Source organism: Tachyglossus aculeatus, chromosome 2, assembly GCF_015852505.1.
Source record: "Tachyglossus aculeatus isolate mTacAcu1 chromosome 2, mTacAcu1.pri, whole genome shotgun sequence".
NCBI lineage: Eukaryota > Metazoa > Chordata > Mammalia > Monotremata > Tachyglossidae > Tachyglossus > Tachyglossus aculeatus.
In genome coordinates this window covers 75,189,668-75,203,254 of record NC_052067.1, presented here as the reverse complement: position 1 = coordinate 75,203,254, position 13,587 = coordinate 75,189,668, and the positions used below count along the sequence as shown (strand labels likewise).

General features: G+C 41.6%; 1 non-coding gene across 1 annotated transcript; it reads right to left on the bottom strand.

Moving 5' to 3' along the window:
- Nucleotides 1-3,128: 3,128 nt before the first annotated feature.
- On the bottom strand, nt 3,129-3,266 carry LOC119924704. The gene has a single exon (XR_005449400.1). It is a non-coding gene; the product is annotated as a small nucleolar RNA SNORA7 (small nucleolar RNA).
- Between the last annotated feature and the right edge of the window lie 10,321 nt (nt 3,267-13,587).

Here is a 13,587-nt window from a genome sequence, read left to right as displayed (position 1 = left end):
TTCAAAGATCATGCTACCCGTTTTGGGGTTTTAGAAGAGTAAATGGTTTTCATTTGTAATCCACCGAGAATAAGATATCATTTTACAAAGAACAATTTCTACATTTTGAACAGGAAAGGACTTCTGGTGAGATGATGTTAATAAATTTTGTGGGAAGACTCTCCTGGAGAATCCTTGGTCATAATTTTGTTGACAGTGTTGTTTTGCAAATTTCTGAATAGGATGTAATAGTAATAGTAGTCATAATAACAATAAGGATAATGATGGTATTTGTTAAGCCCTTACTTTATGTCAAGCACTGTCTGAGAACTGGGGTAGATATAAACTAATCGGTTTGGACTGTGTCCCTGTCCCACGTGGGGCTTACAGTCTTGACTCCCATTTTTCAGATGAGGTAACTAAGGCACAGAGAAGTGAAGTGACTTGCCCAAGGTCACACAGCAGACAAGTGGCAGAGCCAGGATTAGAACCCATGTCCTTCAGACTCCCAAGCTCGTGTTCTATCCACTAGGTGATGCTGCTTCTCCAGTAGTGGTAGCATTTATTGAGCAACCCACTTGGTGCAGTACATAGTACTTGGTGCTTGGGAAGGACAGAATAATGAGCTAGCACATTCCCTGGCCACAATACATGAGGTACTGGGCATTTTAAAATTGCCAGAACCTGGAACCCTATCTGAAACTGTTTTCAGAGTTTTCTCCTCCACAAATAGAGGTTTCCAAGAAGTAGTTAGAAGACATCAAAGAAAGTAATGAGCTTGCAGTGAGAAATGAGGCTGCTACAGTATTGCCCTCATTTGAACTGCAGGAATTGGGTATATCACATTGAATGTTTCAAAAATGTATTTTAGTAAAACTAGTTTTTTTTCCTGCCATGCGATCTCTTTTGAGACTTAGCCCAGTTCTTCCATGCTCCCCACCTTCAAAACACTCCTAAAATCCCATCTCCTCCAAGAAGCCTTTCCTGACTAAGCCCTCATTCCCTTTCCCACCCTCCCATCTGCATGGCCTATGTATTTGGCTGTGTATCCCCTAAGCACTTTGATATTCCCCCCAGCCCCACAGCACTAATGTACATATTCTAATACTTCACTATTTCTCCAAACTATAATTTTTTTAATGACTGTTACCCCTTGTAGACTGTAAGCTACAGCATTTTTATGGCATTTGTTAAGTGCTTACTATGTGCCAGGCACTGTACTAAGCACTGAGACAGATACAAGTTAATCAGGTTAGACACAGTCCCTATCCTATATAGGGCTTACAGTCTTAAACCCCATTTTACAGATGAGGTAACTGAAGCTCAGAAAAGTAATGTGACTAGCCCAAGGTCACACAGCACACAGGTGGTGGAGCTGGGATTAGAACTTAGGTCCTTCTGACTACCAGGTGTGTGCTCTATCCACTAGGCCACACTCTCCCCGACACTCACGCTACACTTCTTTGTTGGACGTTGTTCCTACTAACTCTTTTTTATTGTATTTTCCCAATAAAAGTGGAAAAAGGTGCTCAGTAAATACCACTGATTGAGTCTTCCCCTGGATATATGAGGATAGAGAACAACAATTAAAGGAACCACAAAAGCCTTTACATGATAATAATAATAATAATAATAATGGTATTTATTAAGCGCTTACTATGTGCAAAGCACTGTTCTAAGTGCTGGGGAGGTTACCAGGTGATCAGGTTGTCCCACGGGGAGCTCACAGTTTTTATCCCCATTTTACAGATGAGAGAACTGAGGCACAGAGAAGTTAAGTAACTTGCCCAAAGTCACACAGCTGACAATTGGTGGAGCTGGGGTTTGAACCCATGACCTCTGACTCCAAAGCCCAGGCTCTTTCCACTGATCCATGCTGCTTCTCTACATGATGTGTTGGTTGGAAAAGGGTGAGGGTTCAGGTTGGGGGTTGGGTGGGGAGGAGGGGGGAATATCAAGGCTCAAGGCAGCTTCTATTGGTTCACTCAGTCTAGAAAGCTCAGAAAGGAGTCCATAGTGTTTTCTGAGGAGGCCATTCCACGCACCTGGACAAGGCTGATTCTTAGTGGAGGAGGGGCCTCTCAAGTAGTGAAATTATCCGCAAACAGAGAGAAAACCATGAGTGATTTTTCCTAAGGCTTAATGTAATTTTAAAAATCCTAAATCAATAGCATTACTAATCACTTACAGTGTGCAGAACACTGTACTGCGTACCTAATAATGGTACAATAGAAGAAAAAGACATCAATATATGATATTGAGTGCTTATAGTTTGTAGAGCACACACTAAGTTCTTGCAAGAGTACATTGCAATAGAGTTGATAGACATAATTTCTGACCAAAAGGAGCTCACAGTCTACAGGGGAGACAGACATTAAAATAGATGACTTATAAGGGAAATCACAGAGTGTAAAGATGTATACTTAAGTGCTACGGAGCTGAAGTTGAGGTGAATATAAAGTGCTTAGAGTATGTGGTGAATATTAAGTGATTGGGGAGGAATAGATCCAAGTGCCTAGGTGATGCAGAAGGGAGGGTGAGTAGGGGAAATAAGGGGTAGTCATCCCTATGCTCAAGGAGCTTGCAATTTAACGATATACTGAAAAGGATCTTGTCTAGTCTTATGCCATCGAGTCATCTCCCTCCTTCCTCTCCCGCTACTCCCCGTCCCCATTCCCCCGCCTTACCTCCTTCCCCTCCCCACAGCACCTGTATATATGTTTGTACATATTTATTACTCTATTTATTTATTTTACTTGTACATATTTATTCTATTTATTTTATTTGGTTTATATGTTTTGTTTTGTTGTCTGTCTCCCCCTTCTAGACTGTGAGCCCGCTGTTGGGTAGGGACTGTCTCTATATGTTGCCAACTTGGACTTCCCAAGCGCTTAGTATAGTGCTCTGCACAGAGTAAGCGCTCAATAAATATGATTGAATGAATGAATCTCCAACCCACAGAGACACCATGGACACATCTCTCCCAGAACGGCCCACCTCCATCTGCAATCGTTCTGGTAGTTTAACCATAGAGTTTTATTGGTAAAAATCCAGAAGTGGTTTACCATTACCTCCTTCCAAGCAGTAAATGTGAGTCTCCGCCCTCGACTCTCTCCCATGTTGCTGCTGCCCAGCACAGGGGAGTTTTGACTTGTAGCAGATTGCCTTCCACTCCCTAGCCACTGCCCAAGCTAGGAATGGAATGGATATGCCTCTGCTTGACTCTCCCTCCTGAAGTTGAGACTGGTAGAGTACTGGAAACTCTCCAGATGCAACCCTAAGAGGGTGGGGAAAAGGGTCTTAGGACAGTAAAAAGGGAGGCTAAGGTTGCAAGGAATCAATCCTACAACCCAGAACTTTCACTTTGCTCCTCTAATACCACCCTGTTCACCCTATGTTGATTTCCTCTGTCTCGCCACTGACCCCTTGCCCACGTCCTGCATCTGGCCTGAAACTCCTTCCCTCTTCATATCAAACAGATAATCATTCTCCCCATCTTCAAAGCCATATTAAAATCACATCACCTCTAAGAGGCCTTCCTTGACTAAGCCCTCAATTCCCCTAGTCCCTCTCCCTTCTCTGTTGCCCTTACAATTGGATTTGTACTCTTTAGTGTCCCCACTTTCTGCCCTACAGCACTTATGTACAAATCCATAATTTATTTATTTAATGTCTGTCTCCCCCTCTAGACTGTAAACTCCTCGTGAACAAGGAACATGTCTACCAACTCAGTTATATGATACTTTCCCTAGTACTTTGTTCAATGCTCCACACACAGTAAATGCTCAATAAATACAATTGATTTATTTATTGATTGACAAGGTACCTCTGGATTTTGTGAAACCCATCAATGCCAGCAGAATAAGTGTCACTGACATTGTAATAAGATATCACAGCTCTCCCAGCAATGAGAGACAGAGTTGACAGAGGTTCCTTAGATGCCAAATAATAGGTGCCCCATAACACTCTGGGAGTCCTCTGGCTCCCAGACAGGCCTGTGCAAAAGGAAGACACCTGCCCCCCGCCCCCACCCGCCAACCTCACACTATGTCAGGGAAGAGCAAGGCAGAGAGTTTCTTCTGCCATTAGTAGCCATTCTCTAGAATCCCTCTGACTTGTTACCTAGAGAATTTCAGCCCCAGAAACTAGAGAACCTGATAGAGAAACATACTGCCTGAAGCTGCTGACCTATTCTCTTCCCAAATACATAAAGATTTGGCTTTAAAAGAGAATAGCCTATCATGATGATGGGACCCAAAATCACCCCTCTGGGGGTTCATCTCGAAAGTCTCGCCCTTCCTATTTTGTATTCCTAGGAAATATGGTTGTCTGGAGCATGAACTACATTCATTCTTAGTCACTTCCTCCTTTTCTCTCCTTAGAGGAACACTGCTCTGTACCAGTAAGGGTAATTCCCCTTTGAAGTGAACATCCTGTCACCCCATCCAAAATAGGTTTTGCTCCACTCTGAAGAAACACTGCACAGCACCTGGTAAATCATTATCAGTTTTGAGTATCTAGTGTGCTTATCTTGGGAGCTCCTAAATGGCCAGGGACTGTGTCTAAATCCCACCTCTGTGTACTTCCCCAGCTCTTGGTACAGAGCTCTGAACACAGGATAAATTCTATTATTACTACTAGTACTATAGCACTTAATTGTGGTACGTGCATGGGAGTATTCAACAAAAGACATTGGTTTCTGCCTTTAGGAGAAAATGGTATACAACTATTTATAATTTTACATTTTTACATCTATTCCTACACTTTCCTTCCTATTTGAAAAGAGCACCACTGATGATAAACTTTGACATGCACACATTCAACCTACCTTCAGTTCAAAAATGACAGAAAAAATCTATGTTTTTCCCTAATTGTACATAAACATTTCATTCACTGATGGTTAGGCAAACCATTTTAATCTCCTCCATTTCCAAAACAAGACCCCGAAAGTAATGTGTTTCTCTTGTTATTTTTAATTTGAAAGCCTGTAGCTTTGCTGGGGAAAATGCTCTTCAAATCTCATGGAAACTTTCTTATGAAATACAACAGATTACCTAGAGAATTTCAGCCCCAGAAAAACCAGTGTCTCTCCTTTATATCCAAATATCCAAAAATGCATATCTGCATTTGATGCTGCTAGTGCTCCTGATGTTTTCACTCTTTGGTGCATGTGGTAGAAAACCGTACTGGGTAAATCAACTGGGAGACTGTGGGAAATTATTTCCCAGAACTTCCTAGTTTCACTAGGATCCAAATCACTCACCATTAAGCACTGGTTGATCAATCTATTTAACACAGAGAGCACTGGCTAATGAAATCCACAAGTAATCCTAAAACCTCATTTTAGCCTATTTTTTTTTCTTCTCTGACATCTTCACTTGCCTAAAGCTATAGTCTTTCACTATGCATCTCTGAAAATTCCTCACTTTGCAATTACACTCTGGAGTTTGAAAGAATTTAGTATTTTCAAATTTTTGAACACCCAGATCTGCTATAATGCTGTTGCTGGAGAATCTTGGGTTACTATGGAAAAGCCACTGGTTCAGTGAGAATTAGAGAATTAAGGCCAGATGGTTTGAAGACACCACCCTGGATGACATTTTATATAAATTCCTATAAATTTATAAGTTCTTTGATGATAATGTTCTGTAAGCACTTTTTGCTGCATTGAAGGAAGCACCACAAAGCTCTACAAACAAACAAGGCAATACAGAATATGTTGCTTTAGAGTAAGGATGAGGGAGAGATTGGAGAATGTCCCCACCTGCTCTACAATTTCCCCCGAGTCATCTCAGCTCCAAATAGAGAAACTGTAAATTGTCAAGGTAACACCTGGTAATTACTCCTGTTCTCTACCTGAGGGCCTCAGCTTGTTACAGTTAGTGGAGCAGAGTGGGAGGACAAAGAAATAGGAAAAAAGCCCATCATGGACAAACTATTTTGTGCCCATTTTATTTTGAGGTGTCTAAAATTGTGGGGAAAAAAATCTCTCCATCATTGCAACACCCTGTTCACCAGGCTGTCCTAAATACCCTGCTTCTCCTACCTTGCACTTTACCTGCCTCTGCCTCCACGTGGTTTGGGGTTTCTGCTCTCAACAGCACTTATTTGCCCCAGCCTTTGCAGATTAACCTCATGAAACACAGACTGGTAGGTCCCTTCTTTCCTACAAGGGGTTGAGTGGAGATAAGTCAATGCATTTAAAGAGTCCGTTTTTAAAGTCCTCTACACTCCACCAAAACTGCCCTCTCAAAGGTCACAAATGACCTCCTTCTTGCCAAATTGAATGGCTCCTACTATACCCTAATCCTCCTAGACCTCTCAGCTGCCTTCGACACTGTTGACCCCCTTCTCCTCAACACGCTTTCCAACCTTAGCTTCACAGACTCGGTTCTCTCCTGGTTCTCCTCTTATCTCTCCGGCTGTTAATTCTCAGTCTCCTTTGGGGGCTTCTCCTCCCCCTCCCGTCTCCTTACTGTAGGGATTCCTCAAGGGTCAGTTCTTGGTCCCCTTCTGTTCTCTATCTACACTCACTCCCTTGGTGAACTCATTAGCTCCCACGGCTTCAGCTATCATCTCTACACTGATGACACCCAAATCTACATCTCCACCCCTGATCACTCTCCCTCCCTCCAGGCTCTTATCTCCTCCTGCCTTCAAGACAACTCCATCTGGATGTCTTCCCACCATCTAAAACTCAATATTTCCAAGACTGAGCTCCTTATCTTCCCTCCCAAACCCTGTCCTCTCCCTGACTTTCCCATCACTGTAGATGGCACTACCATCCTTCCCGTCTCACAAGCCCACAACCTTGGTGTCATCCTCGACTCTGCTCTCTCATTCACTCCACACATCCAATCTGTCACCAAAACCTGCCAGTCTCACCTCCACAACATCGCCAAGATCTGCCCTTTCCTCTCCATCCAAACTGCTACCTTACTGGTTCAATCTCTCATCCTATCCTGACTGGATTATTGCATCAGTCTCCTCTCTGATCTCCCATCCTACTGTCTCTCCCTGCTTCAGTCTATACTTCACTCTGCTGTCCGGATTATCTCTGTACAGAAACGCTCTGGGCATTTCACTCCCCTCCTCAAAAATCTCCAGTGGTTGCCTGTCACCCTACTAATCAAGCAAAAACTCCTCACTCTCGGCTTCAAGGATCTCCATCACCTCAGCCCCTCCTACCTCACCTCCCTTCTCTCCTTCTACAGCCCAGCCTGCACCCTCAGCTCCTCTGCCACTAACCTCCTCACTGTGCCTCATTCTCACTTGTCCCGCCATTGACCCCTGGCCCTTGTCCTTCCCCTGGCCTGGATTGCCCTCCCTCCACACATCCACCAAACTAGCTCTCTTCCTCCCTTCAAAGCCCTACTGAGAGCTCACCTCCTCTAGGAGGCCTTCCCAGACTGAGCCCTCTTTTTCCTCTTCTCCTCCCCATCCCCCCCTCTGCCCTACCTGCTCCCCCTCCCCACAGTACTTGTATATATTTGTACAAATTTATTACTCTTTCTATTTTACTTGTACATATTTACTATTCTATTTATTTTGTTAATGATGTGCATATAATTCTATTTATTCTGACTATTTTGACACCTGTCTAATGTTTAGTTTTGTTGTCTGTCTCCCCCTTCTAGACTGTGAGTCTGGTTTTGGGTAGGGACTGTCTCTATAAGTTGCCCATTTGTATTTCCCAAGCGCTTAGTACAGTGCTCTGCACACAGTAAGCACTCAACAAATACGATTTAATGAATGAATGAAGTGTAAAAAGTTCTCTGCTAGGCAGGTGAGTCCCCTAAAATTTAAATGACTGAATCAATGTGGCTGGAGGGTACTTCCCTCTTAGACTTGATTTTCTCTGAAGAGAACTTAATTCCATACAGCATAATTCAAGGAGGAAGAACACTGCTCCCAAATTCCCTGAAGGCATTATATCCAAATCAAACAAGGAAAATATCCATTTCAAAATAACTGAACCTAGTTTTAAACTATCTTGTCCTGAAGTTACCCTAACCATATCCCAGGGCAGGGTCTTTGTAAGAGACTTCCAAAGGGTCAAAATGTGGCTCTTATCAAACAGCTCTTTCCATTAAAGAAGGCCTTTAACAATCACAAAACATCTGCAGAGTACACTCCCTTGAATTTGTTCTCAACAAATACAGTAAGTTTTATGTTTAGTGATCTTGTAAAAGCTACAGAATCATATTTTAGATGAACAGAAAAATGAATATGGTAGGAAGGAAACACAGGAAGCTTGTTGGAAAAATGGGCATTCTGTATCTGAACACAGGGGCCATTTTGACTACAAATTGATACCTTTGTTCTTCATTTCCAGTCACTCTTTCATTGTCTTACCCTCTTGTAGTCTTATCCCTCTGTGTCTGTTTTCTCCACTGGAAAGCATTGTTACACGAGGAAAATGATAGAGCATTTTAAAAACATAAGGCAATTAATAAATAAAATCTAAAACCATAAGCAACTCTAGTAGTGGTAGTTGGGTGAAAACACCAGGAATAGGACTTCCATAAATAATACACTATAACTCACATCTCTACTTAATAATAGCATCTCTCTTGGGGAATTACAGGTGAACCTCAGTCCTGAGATCTATCTCTACTTACTACATCATGAACCCTTCAAACATGTATTCTTGATAACTGGACATCTAGTCATAAAGAAAATTTCATGTTCAAAAGACCTAGTGAAAAGCTCTGCCATTTTACTGAGGACATGGTGGAATGGAGTTTATTAGGAATTTATCTGTGACAGGCAAAGAGAGACTTCTCTAACTGCTAAAGGGCAGCGAGTTAAAAAAAACCCATGTTTTTACTGAACACTGAATACTGCGGCTGGGTTAAACTTTTCATCATTCCAAGTGACCATGGAAATGAATTTTTCCATTCATATTAACTGGATATCCCAAGCCTCTCCAAAATAAACATTTTGATATACATGGAAAAACAGATGCCCAAATGGATTTCCTGAAGGAAATAAAATCATTCGGTAGGGATGACCATTATTTACCACACACTGTGGGAACTCTGTGTATACTCATTTTGCTATTTCTGCCTAGATCAGGCATTGCAGATTTTAACTGAATTTTTAACTTGGCACGGTCATAATTTAAGCTCTTGGTTACCCACTTTAAGTTCAAAATATCAGGCATGCAATATTCTAACTATTCTGAAGCCAACTTTCCATCTGTCCTTCAGAGCTAGTAAATATACATCAGAAAAAGATTACAGCCTTAAAGACTCATTCAAAATTCTGAAGGTTTCCCAAAGTAACTTCAAAAATCAATCAGTTTAGACATTTTGCCTCTAGATAAAGTAAGGTCTCCTAAATTGCTACCAAAGGTATGTATTAAAGAAGCATGATTAGCTCTGACAGCCAAATTACTTGGATTTGGAAACAGTTTCTTATTCACCTGTCGGGAGTACCAGTGTACAAAATTTCTTCAAATTATAATACTCCAAATAGGTGTTTTGTCCTTTTTAGCTCAAAATAGCAAAGAACCACTTCTTGATTACAATTTAAGAGCCCAGAACTGTACTTATTACAATAGAAAAATTCTCCAGAAGCTTCCACGGACTTAAAAAAAGCACACCTTCATTATCCAGGTCTTCCTCAAAAGCGTTTTCTATCACCTTTTTTTTTTAAGGAATTTGTTAGACACTTACTATGTGCCAGGCACTGTACTAAGCACTGGGGTAGACACACTGTAATTGGGCTGGGCACAGCTCCTGTTCCACACAAGACTCACAGCCTTAATCCCCACTTTACAGATGAGGTAACTGAGGCACAGAGAACTTGAAGTGACTTGCTCAAGGTCACACAGCAGACAACTGGCAGAGAGGCCCAGTTCCTCTGACTCCTAGGACCTTTCTCTTTCCATTAGTCTATGCCACTTCTCACCTGCCACCCTCCATTTGTCCAGGAATTTGTACTTCAGAGAAACACCTGGGCATTTACTAGAATTGCTACTGTTATTTCAAGTACAAGATATTGAGGTGTAAACCACAGGAATCACATGTTTGTATGTCAGTGTGGTGGAGAATATGTGGTACCTCCACTCATTCTAGATTTGGGAGCCAGAACTTTCCTATCCATTCTGCTTCTCCCTCCCATGATAGCTGGCTGAGGATTTCTTCCCCAGCTCTGCACTGACTTTCATTCATTCAATCATATTTATTGAGCACTTACTGTGTGCAGAACACTGTACTAAGCACTTGGGAAGTACAAGTTGGCAACATATAGAGACGGTCCCTACCCAACAACGGGCTCATAGATCTGCTCTTGCCTCTGTCTCCCCACCTGCACCCAGCTAGCAATTTGTTTTAACGGTATTTTTTAAGTGTTTACAATGTACCAGGCACTATAGTAAATGCCTTGGTTGATATAAACTAATCTGGTTGGACACAGTCCATGTCCCACACAGGGCTCTCAGTCTTAATCTCCGTTTTACAGATGAGGTAACTGAGGCACAAAAAAATTAAGTGACTTAACCAAGGTCCCATAGCAGACAAGTGCTTATTGTGGCCTGGCTGCATGGACAAGTGGGTAGAGGTTGGTGTGTGTGTGTGTGTGTGGGGGGCAAGGGGTCTGTCTGTCATGAAGAATGATAATGTGGGAGTGATAGAGTTTGCTGTGGAAAAGAGCAGAATACAATGTAAGCCCTGGCAACTCCCAACTTCATCACATTCATTCATTCATTCAATCATATTTAGAGGAGGAGCCTGGCTTAGTGGAAAGAGCGCAGGCTTGGGAGTCAGAGGTATGGGTTCAAATCTCGGTTCTGTCACTTGTCAGCTGTGTGACTTTGTGCAAGTCACTTAACTTCTCTTGCCTCAGTTAGCTCATCTATAAAATGGGGATTAAGACTGTAAACCCCACGTGGAGCAACCTGATTACCTTGTATCTCCCCCAGTGCTTAGAACAGTGCTTGGCACATAGTAAGTGCTTAACAAATACCATCATTATTATTATTGTTTATTGAGTGCTTACTGTGTGCTAAGCACTATACTGAGCACTTGGGAGAGTACAATACACCAGCAAACAGACACATTCCCTTCCCACAACGAGCTCATAGTCTAGAGGGGGAGACAGACATTAATATACCTAAATAAATAAATAAACAGATAAATAAATAAATGAATAAATCCTTGATAATGAATGTGCCATCTCCCCACAACTCCTCAGCACTTCCCATCTACCATCCATGCCTCCCCTCCCTAAAGAATAGCAGCTCAGATGTACCAGTTCTACAGAAGATTTGAAATGGCCATACTGGTATGCATTTTACTGAAAGTGAAGAGACATGAGGGAATGCACTCAATCATGATTGAAAAGCTAATAAAGACTTGTCACAGGGTTTGCTCAATCAATCAGTGCTATTTACTGAACACTACTGTGTGTGGAACACTATCCTAAGAACTTGGGAGAGTGCAATATAAGAGAGTTGGTAGACACGTTTCCTAATCATTCTGGTACTGGTTAAGTGCTTACTACGTGCCAAGCACAGTCCTAAATGCTGGGGCAGATGCAAGTTAAGCAGATTGGACATAGTCCCTCTTCTACATGGGGCTCACACTCTTAATCCCCATTTTCCAGATGAGGTAACTGAGTCACAGAGAAGTTAAGTGACTTGCCTAAGGTCACATAGCAGATATGTGGTGGAGCCGGATTAGAACCCATGTCTTTCTAATTCCCACGTCCATGTTCCATCTAGTAAGCCATGCTGCTTCTCTAAGCAGCCCACAGTGAGCTTAAAACATGGTGTGGCCTTGTGGCCTTGGGCAAGCCATTTTATTTCTCTCTGCCTCAGTTGCCTCATCTGTAAAATGGTGATGAAGACTGTGAGCCCTGTGCAGAACAGGGACTGTGTCCACCTCAATTTGCTTGTATCTATCGCAGCACTTAGTACAGTGCCTGGCACATAGTAAGCACTTAGCAAATAACATAATCATTATAGTTATTATTATCTTTATTATCAACATTATTAAAATATCCATTTTGGTTATGGTTTGCTATGTAAATAATTCTGAAATGTCAAATTTAAGGGAGACACCTTAAATTCAGTTTTACTTGGATTTGGGGTGATATGGAATGCTTATTCGCGGACACTTATGGTTCCGTACATTGTGTTTCTCCAGATAATAATAATAATAATATTGATGGCATTTATTAAGTGCTTACTACGTGTAATGCGCTGTTCTAAGCACTGGGGAGGTTACATGGTGATCAGGTTGTCCCACAGGGGGCTCACAGTCTTCATCCCCATTTTACAGATGAGGTAACTGAGGCCAAGAGAAGTGAAGTGACTTGCCCAAAGTCACACAGCTGACAATTGGCAGAGCTGTGACCCCAAATAATTAGAGAATCTTGGTTCCAATCCCAGCTCTGCCACTTGTTTGCTGTGTAACCTTGGATAAGTCTCCTAACTTCTCTGTGCTTCAGTTTCCCCATCTGTGAAATGGGAATTAAATATTCTTTTAGACTGTGAGCTACCTGTGGGACAGAGATTGTTTCTGACTAAATTATCTTGTACCTACTCAAGGATTTAGTACACCGCTTGGCACATAGTAAGAGCTTAACAATTTTAATTATAATTACTTTTTTACAATAATTACAATGACCAAAAAGAATTATTTAGAAGGTTTGGTTTTTTGAGGATTTTTTTTTCATTTTTGTTCCCTAAAAAATAATTGATTCAGTCTAGAACATTGTGAAATGATCTTAAACTTACAGCATTTTCTGTACTTAACATGGACATACAAACATAAAAATAAATATTTTGAGACAATGTTGAAGGTTTGTCATGACTCCAAAATGAATTCAAGTTATGGTTTCCCCAAAAGTAAAGTGGCTTATTTTTCTTGATTCTCCAGAGGGAAAAAGCGAAAATGAAAGTGCAGAGTTTGATCCGTTTCATGGCAGAATAAAATCTTTTCAGGGACCTGAGAGTTTCACTTTAAATGCCCCAGTTTCCCATCTTTTCCTTGTTGCATCACACAGGCTCTTAAAATGCTTGAAAGGAGGATGTGAACTAAACTCCTAATCAGGATATTCCTGGTTCTACTGACTCAGTCTATGACTGCAAGAATACCATTTCACCCTCTAAGCCTCGGGGGTTTAATGTATGAAATGGGAATAATAGTGCCTTGTTCCAGTCCACACAGAGGTGTTTGAAGGGTTCCTTAGAAGATGTCTCAATCTCCATTAGTCACTGGGAATTTCAGGCGTTGGTTTTTCAGTGAGATACATGGTTAACTTCCAGGTTTCAGAGTAATCATTTCAGCGACGCTTAAATTTCTAGAAGCAATGACCTTCCTCCAGACCTTGATCTTGGATTCCTGGACTCGGATGACAACTACTTTGTTAAATGGGAGATTCCTCCCTGATTGCTAATCTTTAAATGAGACCTTGGTTTGACTTTTATGACCCAAGAAAATGTCAGAGGTTGTTTCTTATGAACATAGGAATGCCATTATTGAGTCAAATCAACCATCCATCCAGTCCAGTATTTTGCTTCTGATAATGTTAACAAGATGCTTGTAGGTGCAGCTTGACGCTTGCTGTCCTGGCATCTAACCAAGTAATTAGAGAAGC